We start from the raw sequence: 12,828 nt of genomic DNA, 5'->3' as shown, positions 1-12,828 counted from the left end.
TGCTTCCTCCTCAGATGCTAGGTCTTCAGCAGTCATTCTCAACCCACCTCAGGGGTGGTGGCAGTCTCAGAGGGTCTCTTTGTCTTGTCTTCAGGGGTCCCCGGTCTTATCTCCAGGTTAGAATTGTACACAGCTTATTTCTGAGTCCTATAACGGTCAAGTGCCCCTCAATAGTTATTTTGAATGTTTTGCTGTCTGATGGTTCCAGGAGTACCAAAGCTGGAACTGGACACCCGTCTGGCTCATGGTTGATGAGTATCCCTAAAGAACTTAGGCATGGTATATGGCCAGAGTGTCCTCCTCTGCAGCTGTGAGAAACATGAGGTAGAGCTGTATGAGATCATATGGCATGTTTGGGACAGCCCCTACAAGAGAGGTAGGATTTCTGGTGGGACATACATCTGAGCTCTGGGGGCTAGAGGTACCTCTGTAGCACCCAAGCCTTTTGGAAGAAAGAGAAGCTTTCATGGATCCCCAGAAACTGAATGAAGATGGTGTCTGCCATGTCATCAGGGTGCCTTCCCTAATAGCCTTGCCTCTTTGTGGCTGTGGGTCCTTCTTTTGCTTGGCAGCCCCTTTCCCAATCTCTGAGAGCCCTCAACATGACTTCTCTGTGGACTGGCCCTGGGCGTATCTGGGTGCTGTGGGTGGCACAGTGGCTCCTGGGTGCTCCTGTACTCCAGAGGGAATGAGACTGCACATTGTACATACTGAACCACTGGACGTATTTACACTGGGAACAGATAAGAAATCTCTCTGAAGGCTTTGACCGCCAGTTAGGGCAGAATCTAGAGAAGCCGAAGAGTCACATTGGAAAATGGTGGTATGAAGTTAGCCCCTACCTCCCACAAGGGGGACGCTCAGGGGGCTGCCTACCATGAAAAGGTAAGGCACATGTGCCTCATCCCTTCTCCAACTTACTTGGTCCATCTAGAGTGGAAACACCCACAGTGCTGGCCTGGCTGCTATTGCCTGCCACCATGAGCAGGTGTGTGCACCTGAACAGGAAGGGCTATGTCCTCCCGCAGCTGCTTGACTTGGAGGCAGGGATCTGGGTGCCTGTAGGGCTACCATGGACAGGAGTAGAGGAGGTGTGTGCACTGATTAATTTCTGAAGAACACCCTAGGGCTCAGGGGACCTACACACACGGAGCACTGACAATCAGATAGGGATCCTACAATATCCCCTCCTCACTACCAGTGCCTGCCATGTGTCCAGAGGGATGCAAAGCAGGGGGAGCTGAGGTGTCCTGCTGGCATGAGCATTGGAGGGCCTATGTCTTTCACTCATCTGCCAGATGCCTGAATCTGGAGGTGGTCACACCCAACCCCAAATGTCTCATCACACCTAGATATTAACAGAGGAAAGTCTCTGTTGATTTTATCAGGTTGGGAGGGCAGGGTTGTGTGCTGCAGAGTGACATGAAGAACATCTCCAGGGTCACTCTTCAGAAATAAATCAATGCACACACCTCCTCCACTCCCATCCCTGGTGGTCCTACAGGCACCCAGATCCCTGCCTCCTAATCAAACAGCTGAAGGAGGACATAGCTCTTCCTGCTCAAGGGCATGCATGATTGGGTCCTGGTTCCATGGGGGAATAATCTCAGGGCATAATCTCATGTGCTGCCTGGATTATGACCATACTCTTGTCTACTTCTTGGTGGCAGGCAATAGCAGCTGGGCCAGCAGTGTGGTTGATTCCACTGTAGACCCAACCGAGTCTGTTGAGGGAGGGATGAGCTACCTGTGCCTTACCATTCAATGGCAGGCATCTCACATTTAGAATTGCTCTTCATGTTCCTCCTGCAAAACAACACCCTCTGCTCTTCTTCTAGGGTCCTGTAATAGCGAAGTTTTTGATATCTGAAAGGAAGGGAAGAATCAGGCATGACCAGAAATGCCTAGGATAGGAAAACACCCATGTGGGACACGACCAGGCCAGGCCTTCTCTGGGGCCCATCCAGCTTGGCCCTTCTGAGTCCCAGCCTGGCTCACTGCTGGGCCATTCAGGACTGTTCACCATGAATCAGTGCTACAGACCCTGGTTTAGGGAAGGGGGTGCAGAAACATCTCCTAGACTCCGAAGAGAGAAGGCCTCAAGTACCTGGATGAGATGAGGCTCCTCAGGGTGAGCCTCATAAAGAGAGACAATGGGTGAGAGCTATAAAGATGGGCTATGCATTGCAAAGAGAGAAAGCAAAAAGAGACAAAAGAAAGGAATGTGTTATGGGCATCACGTTGCTGTGTTCATCCGAATCCTCTGAATCTGCAAAGTAGACTCTGGGTGGATATGGATGGCACTGACGATGTGGGGGTGGCCATGGGAAAGGATCGGAGTTAGTAGAGGTAGCAACATAGACCCTGCTGCTCCAGGAAGGAAGTACCCTGAATTCTGGGCGATTGGCCCTCAGCTCTGAGTCCTCTCCAGGCTCCAGCCCTTGATGTCTGCAGGGAGGGAGTGGGTGTCTGTTCTCTGACCTGCTTTTCCAGCCTCACCTTCTTTCCAAGACCAGGAATGGATGGATGGATGCCTGTGTCCTCCCTCCTGCAGGAGATCACTGTCCCCATGAGTCTGTGCTTGTTATTACCTTCCTCCCTCCTGACTCCCCTCCTGCCACGTCCCCCTCCTATTCCTCTCGTAAGATAGGCTTCATTTCCTTTCTACTGTTAAGGGAAGCACTGGAGGACAGACAATCCATGTGCTGACACCCACTCACTAAATCCACTGATTCTTTTTGTTGGGGAGTTGCTGTCCTGGGTCTGGCATTGCTGAGGACCTTGAGGGAGAAAGTATCAACTACCTCCATGTAGCCCATGTCTGTTCTAAGCCTGACATGACCATACTCAAGAGACAACATTACACCCCACCCCAATTCCTAGAACCATTATAAAGGGTGAGTGAAATTTAGAGGATGATTAACTTGTCCAATTACCCTTAGTCTCTCAGTGAGGCCCTGGGAAATGGACAGCTGTGTGGCCACACAAACATACAGCATCTGCAAGGGGTTTGCCCTAACCATTGGAAGAAAAGCATGAGGAAAGGTCATAGGGTGGTCATGACAAGGATGTGATGGGGGCAAAGTCAATGCCATCCAGTAAGAGTCCTTAGTACTGAGAAGAGCAGTGACCCTTTGGCCCACTGCCCAGAGGTTCTGCCTGGGACTGGACAATGACAGGAAGATCACAAGTGACAGGTCAGTGGAGCTGTGAGTACAAGAGTTTGAAACAGGCCCAGCAGCCCCTCACACAGTTCTCTAGAATGATTGCCCACCCTGGAGCAGCTGCACACGGACCTTCTTCTGACAGAAGCTCATGCCCTTATGTGACTCTGGGAAAAGACACTGGAGTATATGCAATGATGCCAGAAGGAATTTCTTTAACAATGCAGCTGTGGGAGTGGTCCTTAAGGAGGGTCCTTAAGGAGGTACAAGCACCATAGAACTATGGTGTTTCAGGGGCACCTGGATGGCTCAGTTGTTAAGTGTTCATCTTTGGCTCGGGTCATGGTTCCAGGGTTTGAGGGATTGAGCCCTGCGTCGGGCTCCCTGCTTTGTGGGAAGCCTGTTTTCCCCTCTTGCACGTGCCCTGCTTCTATTCCCTCTCCTGCTGTATATCTCTCAGTCAAATAACCAAAATCTTTAAAAAAAAAAAAAGAGGAAAGAAAGAGGAAGAAAGGAAGGAAGGAAGGAAGGGAGGGAGGGGTAGAAAGGAAAAAGGAAATAAAGAAAGAAAGAAAGAGAGAAAGGAGGATGACAGAAAGAAAGAGAAGATGGATGGAAGGATGGAAGGGAAATAGGAGGTAGAGTGGCATGGAGTGGTGGGGGAGGGAGGAAGGAAGGAAGGGAGGAAGGAAGGAAAAGAGGAAGCAAGGAAGGAAGGAAGTAGGAAAGAAAGAAGAAAAGAAGGAAGGAGGGAAGGACGAAAGGGAGAAAGGTAGGAAGGAAGGTGGAAGATGGTGTTACAAGTCCTAGAAGTTGTACAGGTGACCGTTACCCTTCCTTTACCACCTGGCACACACTAGGCCAGGTTTCTGTGAGAGAGTTGTGTCCCTGCCAGAATACAGTCATGATAAGTCATTAACAGAATGGTCCCATAATCTCTGGGGCACAATTCCCAAGAGGTGCCAAGCAAACAAAACCAAGGTCAGACATTCAGCAGTTTCAAAGGGAGGGGAGTACAGGTTTCATGGGAACGAAAGTTGCAGAGAGCAAAGCAAGAACAGATTTTTTCCAGGACTGCACACTCAAAGCCTACAGACACAATTCCTCTCATGTCATTAAGAAATGAAATGAGCAAATCAGTCTTCTATGCCTATTTTCCTGTTCTGATTTCAACTGCACTTTTGCAGTCTCCAGATCAGTGGTTGCAACCTGACTGTTACCTGGAACCCTCTCCCATTGATTCCTACCTGAGTGCTGTTCGTATCAGGAATGTCTTCACTCTGGTTGGTATCATTGTCCAGGATCTCCACAAACAAATCTATAGAGACACAGGCATGAGCAATCCCTTTATTGAAGAGAGGGCCCAGCCATTCCTCCTACACTAGTTGAGGTTGTGGTGAGTCATCCAGCATCTCCCTGAATTTTTCTATGGGTTCCCAGTAGTTTGTTAGGCTTGAAGGAATCAGAACCCTTCAGTAAGACATTGATCGCAGTTGTGAAACTGAGGTGTGATAGAGATGCTACAGGAATCACCATTCACACTTAGTTGTTCAAGTTTATTATAGCTCTCATCACCAAGTGTAAGGACCCATTTCCAACTCTTAGGGATACACATGAAATGTGGCTAGTGTGACTGAGCAATATGATGTTTCCTTTCCTTGGAATTAAATGAGTTAATGAATGATGGAATAAAACCAGTTATACACAGAGAGTTATAAGCTAGTGGCTAGCACTCTGGATAGCAGAACTGTAGAATCCAAAGATCAAGTTGTAAGTGCCCATCCCTTCATTGTTCCTTGCTGAGTGTGTGCTGGCCTGATTGGGTCATTTATTTGCAGGTATTTCCTGAGCCTGTGCACATATCCCAGTTACTCTCTGAGATCCTGGGATGCCAAAACGGTAAGGTCAGTGCCCCAGGTCATAGTAGCAGCAGAGTACCTTTCAATGCAACCCATATCAAAATCCCAATGTCATTTTATAGTAACAGAACAGATAATACCAAAATCCCCAGGGAACCTCAAATAGCGAAAACAATCTCGAGCATGAGAGGAGTGGAAGCTCTTTTCTTCCTGACTTAAAATGCATTGCAAGCTACAATACTCTAACCATATGGTACTGCCATAAAAACAGACGGGGAGAACAATGAATCAGCATAGAGAGCCCCCAAATGAACACACATACACGGGCACAGGATCCTTAGCAAGGATGCCAAGACTACACCATGGAGAAGGATAGTCTCTTCAACAATGGAGAGAATGGAAAGGGAGAAGACATGTGCAAATACACATTGCAAAAAGAGCTAATATTCAAAATATATAAGAAATTCCTGCATGTGAATTGCAAAAAACAAAACAAAACAAAACAAAACAAAAAAAACAAAACCCAAGAAAGCCACCCACCCAGTTTAATCATGGGAGAAAGACTTGAGTGGACATTACTTCAAAGAAGATGTGCAAATAGCCAACAGACATATGAAAACCTGTTCTTCATCCCTGATTACCATGGATGTGCAGATTCAAAGGACAATGAGATATCACCTCACTTGTTCAGATGCCAGTTACAGAAAGAAAAGAAGGAAAGGAAAAGGGAGGGGAGGAGGTAGGGGGAGGCTAAGGAAAGACGAAGATAAAGACAGAACCATAGGGAGTATTGGTGAGAATAAGGGAAATCAGAGCCTTGGTACACAGTTAGAATGTAAAATGGCACAGACATAATGAATGAAAAACAGTAATGAGTATTTCAAAGAACTATAAATAGAAGTACCACATGATCCAGTGGTCACGCTCCTCGGCATAGTATGAGGGGAAAGGAAACCAGCTTCTCTAGCACAGAGCTGCAATGTTATAAACACTGCAGCAATCTACACAATAACCAGGAAATGGAAACAGCCCCCGTGTCCATACACAGGTGAATTGAAAAATTGATGAAGAAAATGTGGTATCTAAGTGCAGTGGAATATTATTCCAACTTCAAAGAAGTGAACTTATCATGTGCAGAACCAGGAATGAGCCCTCAGAGCCTTATTCTAAGCGTAATATGCCAGTCACAGAAACAAATACTATGTGTTTGCATGACCATGAGGTGCATAAATAGTCAAAGTCATAGAAGAAGAGAGCAGAGGATTCGTTGCCAAGCACTGGGGGTTGAAGGAAGTGGGAAGTTGCTATCATGGGCTTTGGTCCTACATGAGAATTGGCCCCACCTCTGACAGATGTTGACCTGCATGGTCCTCTGTGGGACCTACATCCACACCTATCACAAACTCTGACTCACCACAAGCATGTGGGCTTTCTCTCTGTGGTCCTCACTAATGACTAGACTTCAATGGGCTGTTAAATGCACATGAGCTGCCCTGGGTTATTTGTCCATGGAGGCCACTTAAAATGTTGGGCAATGGAGATGAGCATCTCCAGGTATGTAATGGATGTGGGACTTGTTCTGTGACTGGTGGCCCCATAGCTGAGTGATAAGTGCTGATCAGTGTCCCAGAGCTACAGCACTGGGACATGGTCCTAGGTTCCTATTTTTGCTTTTCCACATAGAAGGCAAGAATTGAGCCATTCATCCCTGCAGCATCTCCTTCTGAGGAAAGGGAGTTTTAAGCAAATCTCCAGGTACGGCTGTGTTGAGAGAGGAAAGTGGTATTGTATACAATACATTTATATGCATTCTATGTGCAGTGTTGATGAGATTTTCCTTTTTTTTGGAGAAGTTTGACTGTTGTGTAAGTCAGAAATACCTCCTGAGGAAACACACACACACACACACACACATTGACAGTTGCGCCACACATATGCACACAGCCAATCCTAACCCTCACAAACCAGAAACCACACAACCTAAATTACCTAGTGCCTCTGGGAATGTAGAACAAGGTCATAGTTCCTTACAGGACAGGTTCTCTCATTAAATCTCAACACCCATTCCCAAAAGGAATGCAGAATCAGGGTGGATTCCTGCAGACTGAAGCAGACAAGCATTTCGGGCCTTCTTCATCAGTGATGGTTGGTTTGAAAAAGATGAGTTTTATAAAAACCCGACCTGTATGTTCTTCATCCATCTGCAATTAGGAAAAAGATTACAGTATGAGGAATACATCACACTATACAGTGTTTACACAGGTGTTTTGTTCTATTTCAGAAACCAAATGGCAATCAGGGGTTAAGTCAATGGCCCCAGAACAAAACACAGTGGACAGGGACAGAGCTTGAGCATTTCATACAAGATCTTGCAAGACCATTTTGATCAGGAAACCAAAAATCCAAAGACAAACACTTCTGCCAAGGAAAGTGCTCACTACCATACAGCTTGTAGCTGATGTTGTCATTCAAAAATACCCTATTGTATCAGGTATCACACTCTCACTTGAAACTCTCCCCACTAACATAATATCACACTAACATAACATAGATATATCACCTGAGATGTCCAGGCTCTGAATTTAATAGCTTAGTTCTCTTTAAGAAGAAAACAAACTGTCTCCCTTAGACAAAAACAGTTTACCTTGGAGAGGGTGGGGCTTCTTCCTATAGCATCCAGCCAGGAAGCTCTTGTATGAGTTACTCCGTGGGAGCTAGGAGTAGACATAGGACCTATCAGGACCCAGCAGCTAGCCAGGGAGCTTTGTGGGATGTGGAACAGTGTGGCAGTGTGCTTATGGATGGTGTGTAAGGATAGACTGAGCTGCTGGTGGGATATCCTCCTTGGTGGACAAAGAAAGGTAGAGTGGAGGAACAGAAAGGAAATGAGAAACTGGAACTTTCACTTTCTTTCTTTTTTAAAAAAATTAATTTCTTTTCAGTGTAACAGAGTTTATTGTTTATGCACCATACCCAGTGCTTCATGCAATAATGCCCTCCATAATACCCACCACCAGGCTTTCCCAACCTCTCATCCCCCTCACCTTCATACCCTCAGATTGTTTTCCAGAGTCCATAGTCTCTCATGGTTCCTCTCCCCGTCAAGCTTCCCCTAACTCCCTTCTCCTCACTATCTCTCCATGTCCTCCATGTTATTTGTTATGCTCCACAGATAAGTGAAACCATATGATAATTGACTGTGGCCATTGCTGCTATGAACATTGGGGTAGAGATGGCCCTTCTTTTCACTACATCTGTATCTTTGGGGTAAATACCCAGTAGTGCAATTGCAAGGTCATAAGGAAGTTCTATATTTTTAATTTCTTTTTTTTTTTAAAGATTTTATTTATTGATTTGACACAGAGAAAGAGATCATAAGTAGGCAGAGGCAGACAGAGAGAGGAGGGATGCAGCCTCCCTGCTGAGCAGAGAGTCCCATGCAGGATTTGATCCCAGGACCAGGAAGACACAAAGAAATGGAAAAATGTTCTATATTTTTAATTTCTTAAGGAATCTCCACACTGTTTTCCAAATTGGCTGCACCAACTTGCATTCCCACCAACAGTGTAAAGGGGTTCCCCTTCCTGCACCTCCTCTCCCAAAGCATGTTGTTCCCTGTCTTGCTAATTTTGGCCATTCTAACTAGCGTAAGGTGGTATCTCAATGTAGTTTTAATTTTAATCTCCCTGATGGCTAGTGATGATGAACGTTTTTTCATGTGTCTGATAGCCATTTGTATGTCTTCATTGGAGAAGTGTCTGTTCATGTCTTCTGTCCATTTTTTGACATGATTATCTGTTTTGTGTGTGTTGAGTTTGAGAAGTTCTTTATAAATCCTGGATATCAGCCTTTTCTCTGTACTGTCATTTGCAAATATCTTCTCCCATTCCATGGGTTGCCTCCCATGCAATGGGTTGTTTTGTTGACTGTTTCCTTTGCTGTGCAGAAGCTTTTGATCTTGATGAAGTCCCAAAAGTTCATCTTCGCTTTTGTTTCCTTTGCCTTTGGAGACATATCTTGAAAGAGGTTGCTGTGGCTGATATCGAAGAGATTACTGCCTATGTTCTCCTCTAGGATTCTGATGGATTCCTGTCTCACATTGAGGTCTTTTATCCATTTTGAGTTTATTTTTATGTACGGTGTAAGAGAATGGTTAAATTTCATTCTTCTACATATAGCTGTCCAGTTTTCCCAGCACCATTTATTGAAGAGACTGTCTTTTTTCCACTGTATATTTTCTCCTGTTTTGTCAAAGATTATTTGCCCATAGAGTTGAGGGTCCATATCTGGGCTCTCTACTCTGTTCTACTGGTCTATGTGTCTGTTTTAATGCCAGTACCATGCTGTCTTGGTGATCATAGCTTTGTAGCAAAGCTTGAAATCAGGCAACATGATGCTGCCAGTTTTGTTTTTCTTTTTCAACATTTCCTTAGCAATTCGGAGTCTCTCCTCATTCCATACAAATTTTAGGATTATTTGCTCCAGCTCTTTGAAAAATACTGGTGGAATTTTGATCAGAATGGCATTAAAAGTATAGATTGCTCTAGGCAGTATAGACATTTTAACAATGTTTATTCTTTAGATCCAAGAGCATGGAATGGTCTTCCTCTTTTTGTCTCTTCTTCAATTTCTTTCATGAGTGTTCTGTAGTTCCTCGAGTACAGATCCTTTACCTCTTTGGTCAGGTTTATTCCCAGGTATCTTATGGTTCTTGGTACTATAGCATATGGAATCAATTCTCTAATTTCCCTTTCTTTATTTTCATTGTCAGTGTATAAGAAAGCAACTGATTGCTGCTAAAAACATTGGGGTACAGATGGCCCTTCTTTTCACTACATCTGTATCTTTGGGGTAAGTACCCAGGAGTGCAATTGCAGGGTCATAGGGAAGTTCTATTTTTAACTTCTTGAGGAATCTCCACACTGTTCTCCAAAGAGGCTGCACCAACTTGCATTCCCACCAACAGTGGAAGAGGGTTCCCCTTTCTCCACATCTCTTCCAACACAAGTTGTTTCCTGTCTTGCTAATTTTGGCCATTCTAACTGGTGTAAGGTGATATCTCAATATAGTTTTAATTTGAATCTCCTTGATGGCATGGTTGCCAAACTGTGGAAAGAACCAAGATGCCCTTCAACGGACGAATGGATAAGGAAGATGTGGTCCATATACACTATGGAGTATTATGCCTCCATCAGAAAGGATGAATACCCAACTTTTGTAGCAACATGGACAGAACTGGAGGAGATTATGCTGAGTGAAATAAGTCAAACAGAGAGAGTCAACTATCATATGGTTTCACTTATTTGTGGAGTATAACAAATAGCCTGGTGGACTTGGAAAGTTAGGAGAAGGGAGTTGGGGGAAATTGGAAGGGAAGGTGAACCATGAGAGACTATGGACTCTGAAAAACAATCTGAGGGGTTTGAAGTTGGGGGGGGGGGGGGGGGGGGGGGGGGTTGGGGGAACCAGGCGGTGGGTATTGGAGAGAGAACATATTGCATGGAGCACTGGGTGTGGTACAAAAACAATGAATACTGTTGTGCTGAAAATAAATAAAAAATTTTTAAAAGAGAAAGCAACTGATTTCTGTACATTGACTTTGTATCCACATTACTGCATTGCTCTAGGAGTTCCAGTAGTTTGGGGGTGGAGTCTTTTGGGTTTTCCATATAAAGTATCATGTCATCAATGAAGAGAGAGAGTTTGGCTTCTTTGTTGCCAATTTGGATACCTTTTATTTCTCTTTGTTGTCTGATTGCTGTTGCTAGAACTTCTAGTACTATGTTGAGCAAGAGTGGCAAGAGTGGGCATCCTTGTCGTGTTCCTGATCTTAAAGGGAAGGCTGTCAGCTTTTCCCCATTGAGGATGATATTTGTTGTGGGTCTTTCATAGATAGATTTTATGAAGTTCAGGAATGTTCCCTCTATCCCTATACTTTGAAGTGTTTTAATCAGGAATGGATGCTGGATTTTGTCAAATGCTTTTTCTGCATCAATTGAGAGAACCATGTGGTTCTTCTCTCTTCTCTTATTGATTTGTTCTATAGATTGATTGATTTGCAAATGTTGAACCGTCCTTGTAGCCCAGGGATGAATCCCACCTGGTCATGGTGGATAATCTTTTTAATGTGCTGTTGGATCATGTTTGCTAGGATCTTGTTGAGAATATTAGCATCCATATTCATCAATGATATTGGTCTGAAATTCTCCTTTTTGGTGTGGTCTTTGCCTGGTTTGGGGATGAGGGTAATGCTGGCTTCATAAAAAGAGTCTGGAAGTTTTCCTTCTGCTTCAAATTTTTGAAATACTTCAGGAGAATAGGTGTTATTTCCTCTTTGAAAGATTTGTAGAATTCCCCAGGGAATCCATCAGGTCCTGGGCTATTGTTTTTTGGGAGGTTTTTGATCACTGCTTCAATCTCATTACCAGATATCAGTCTATTCATGTTGTCAGTGTCTTCCTGGTTCAGTTTTAGGAGTTTATAGTTTTCCAGGAATGCATTCATTTTATCGAGGTTGCTTAACTTATTGACATATAATTGTTGATAATAAGTTCTGATGATGGTTCCTAATTCCTTGGTGTTAGTTGTGATCTCTCCCTTTTCATTCATAATTATATTAATTTGGGCCTTCTCTCTTTTCTTTTGGGTTAGTTTGGCCAATGGTTTATCGATCTTATTGATATTGATTCTTTCAAAAAACCAGCTCCTAGTTTCATTGATGCATTCTACTGTATCTCTAGTTTCTATCTCATTGATCTGTGCTCTAATCTTATTTCCTTTCTTGTGTGTGGAGTTGGCTTAATTTGTTGTTGATTCTCCAGTTCTTTAAGGTGTAGAGACAGCTGGTGTATTCTGGATTTTTCAGTTTTTTTGAAAGATGCGTGGATGGCTATGTATTTCCCCCTTAGGACTGCTTTTGCTGTATCCCATAGGTTTTGGACAGATATATCTTCATTTTCATTCCTTTCCTTGAATTATTCCTTGAAAAGTTCTTCTTTGATCTGCTGGTTGATCCAAACATTCTTAAGCAAGGTGGTCTTTACTTTCCAGGTGTTTGAGTTCCTTCCAAACTTTTCCTTGTGATTGAGCTCCAGTTTCAAAGCATTGTGATCTGAGAATATGCAGGGAATAATCTCAATCTTTTGGTATCAGTTGAGCCCTGATTTGTGACCCAAATGGAGAAGGTTCCATGTGCACTTGAGAAGAATGAGTATTCTGTTGTTTTAGGATGGAATATTCTGTATATATCTATGAGGCCCATCTGGTCCAATGTGTCATTCAATGCTCTTGTTTCTTTTTTTTTTTAATTTTTTAAAATTTATTTTCAGCATAACAGTATTCATTGTTTTTGTACCACACCCAGTGCTCCATGCAATGCATGCCCTCTATAATACCCACCACCTGGTACCCCGACCTCCCACTCCCCGACCCTTCAAAGCCCTCAGATTGTTTTTCAGAGTCCATAATCTCTCATGGTTCACCTCCCCTTCCAATTTCCCCCAACTTCTCCTCTCTATCTCCCCATGTCCTCCATGCTATTTGTTATGCTCCACAAATAAGTGAAACCATATGATAATTGACTCTCTCTGTTTGACTTATTTCACTCAGTATAATATCTTCCAGTCCCATCCATGTTGCTACAAAAGTTGGGTATTCATCCTTTCTGATGGAGGCATAATACTCCATAGTGTATATGGACCACATCTTCCTTATCCATTCGTCCGTTGAAGGGCATCTTGGTTCTTTCCACAGTTTGGCGACTGTGGCCATTGCTGCTATACACATTGGGGTACAGATGGCCCTTC

The 12,828-nt window shown here is 44.0% G+C and overlaps 1 protein-coding gene across 7 annotated transcripts in view; it reads left to right on the top strand.

Moving 5' to 3' along the window:
- The window catches only part of LOC132011641 (cytosolic 10-formyltetrahydrofolate dehydrogenase-like), a 123,503-nt gene that overhangs the window by 64,069 nt on the left and 46,606 nt on the right, over nucleotides 1-12,828 (top strand). The window contains exon 4 of one of the 7 annotated variants that reach the window (XM_059390503.1): nucleotides 9,795-9,993. The exons of the other annotated variants lie outside the window; for them this stretch is intronic. The gene's annotated coding sequence lies outside the window, so the exon portion shown is untranslated. Of the gene's footprint in view, nucleotides 1-9,794; nucleotides 9,994-12,828 lie in introns of those variants that run through there. 7 annotated transcript variants of the gene reach the window in all.

This window comes from Mustela nigripes, chromosome 2, assembly GCF_022355385.1.
Source record: "Mustela nigripes isolate SB6536 chromosome 2, MUSNIG.SB6536, whole genome shotgun sequence".
In the NCBI taxonomy this organism is placed as follows: domain Eukaryota; kingdom Metazoa; phylum Chordata; class Mammalia; order Carnivora; family Mustelidae; genus Mustela; species Mustela nigripes.
The sequence above is the reverse complement of the archived record's forward strand: the minus strand, read 5'-3'. Positions and strand labels throughout refer to the sequence as shown.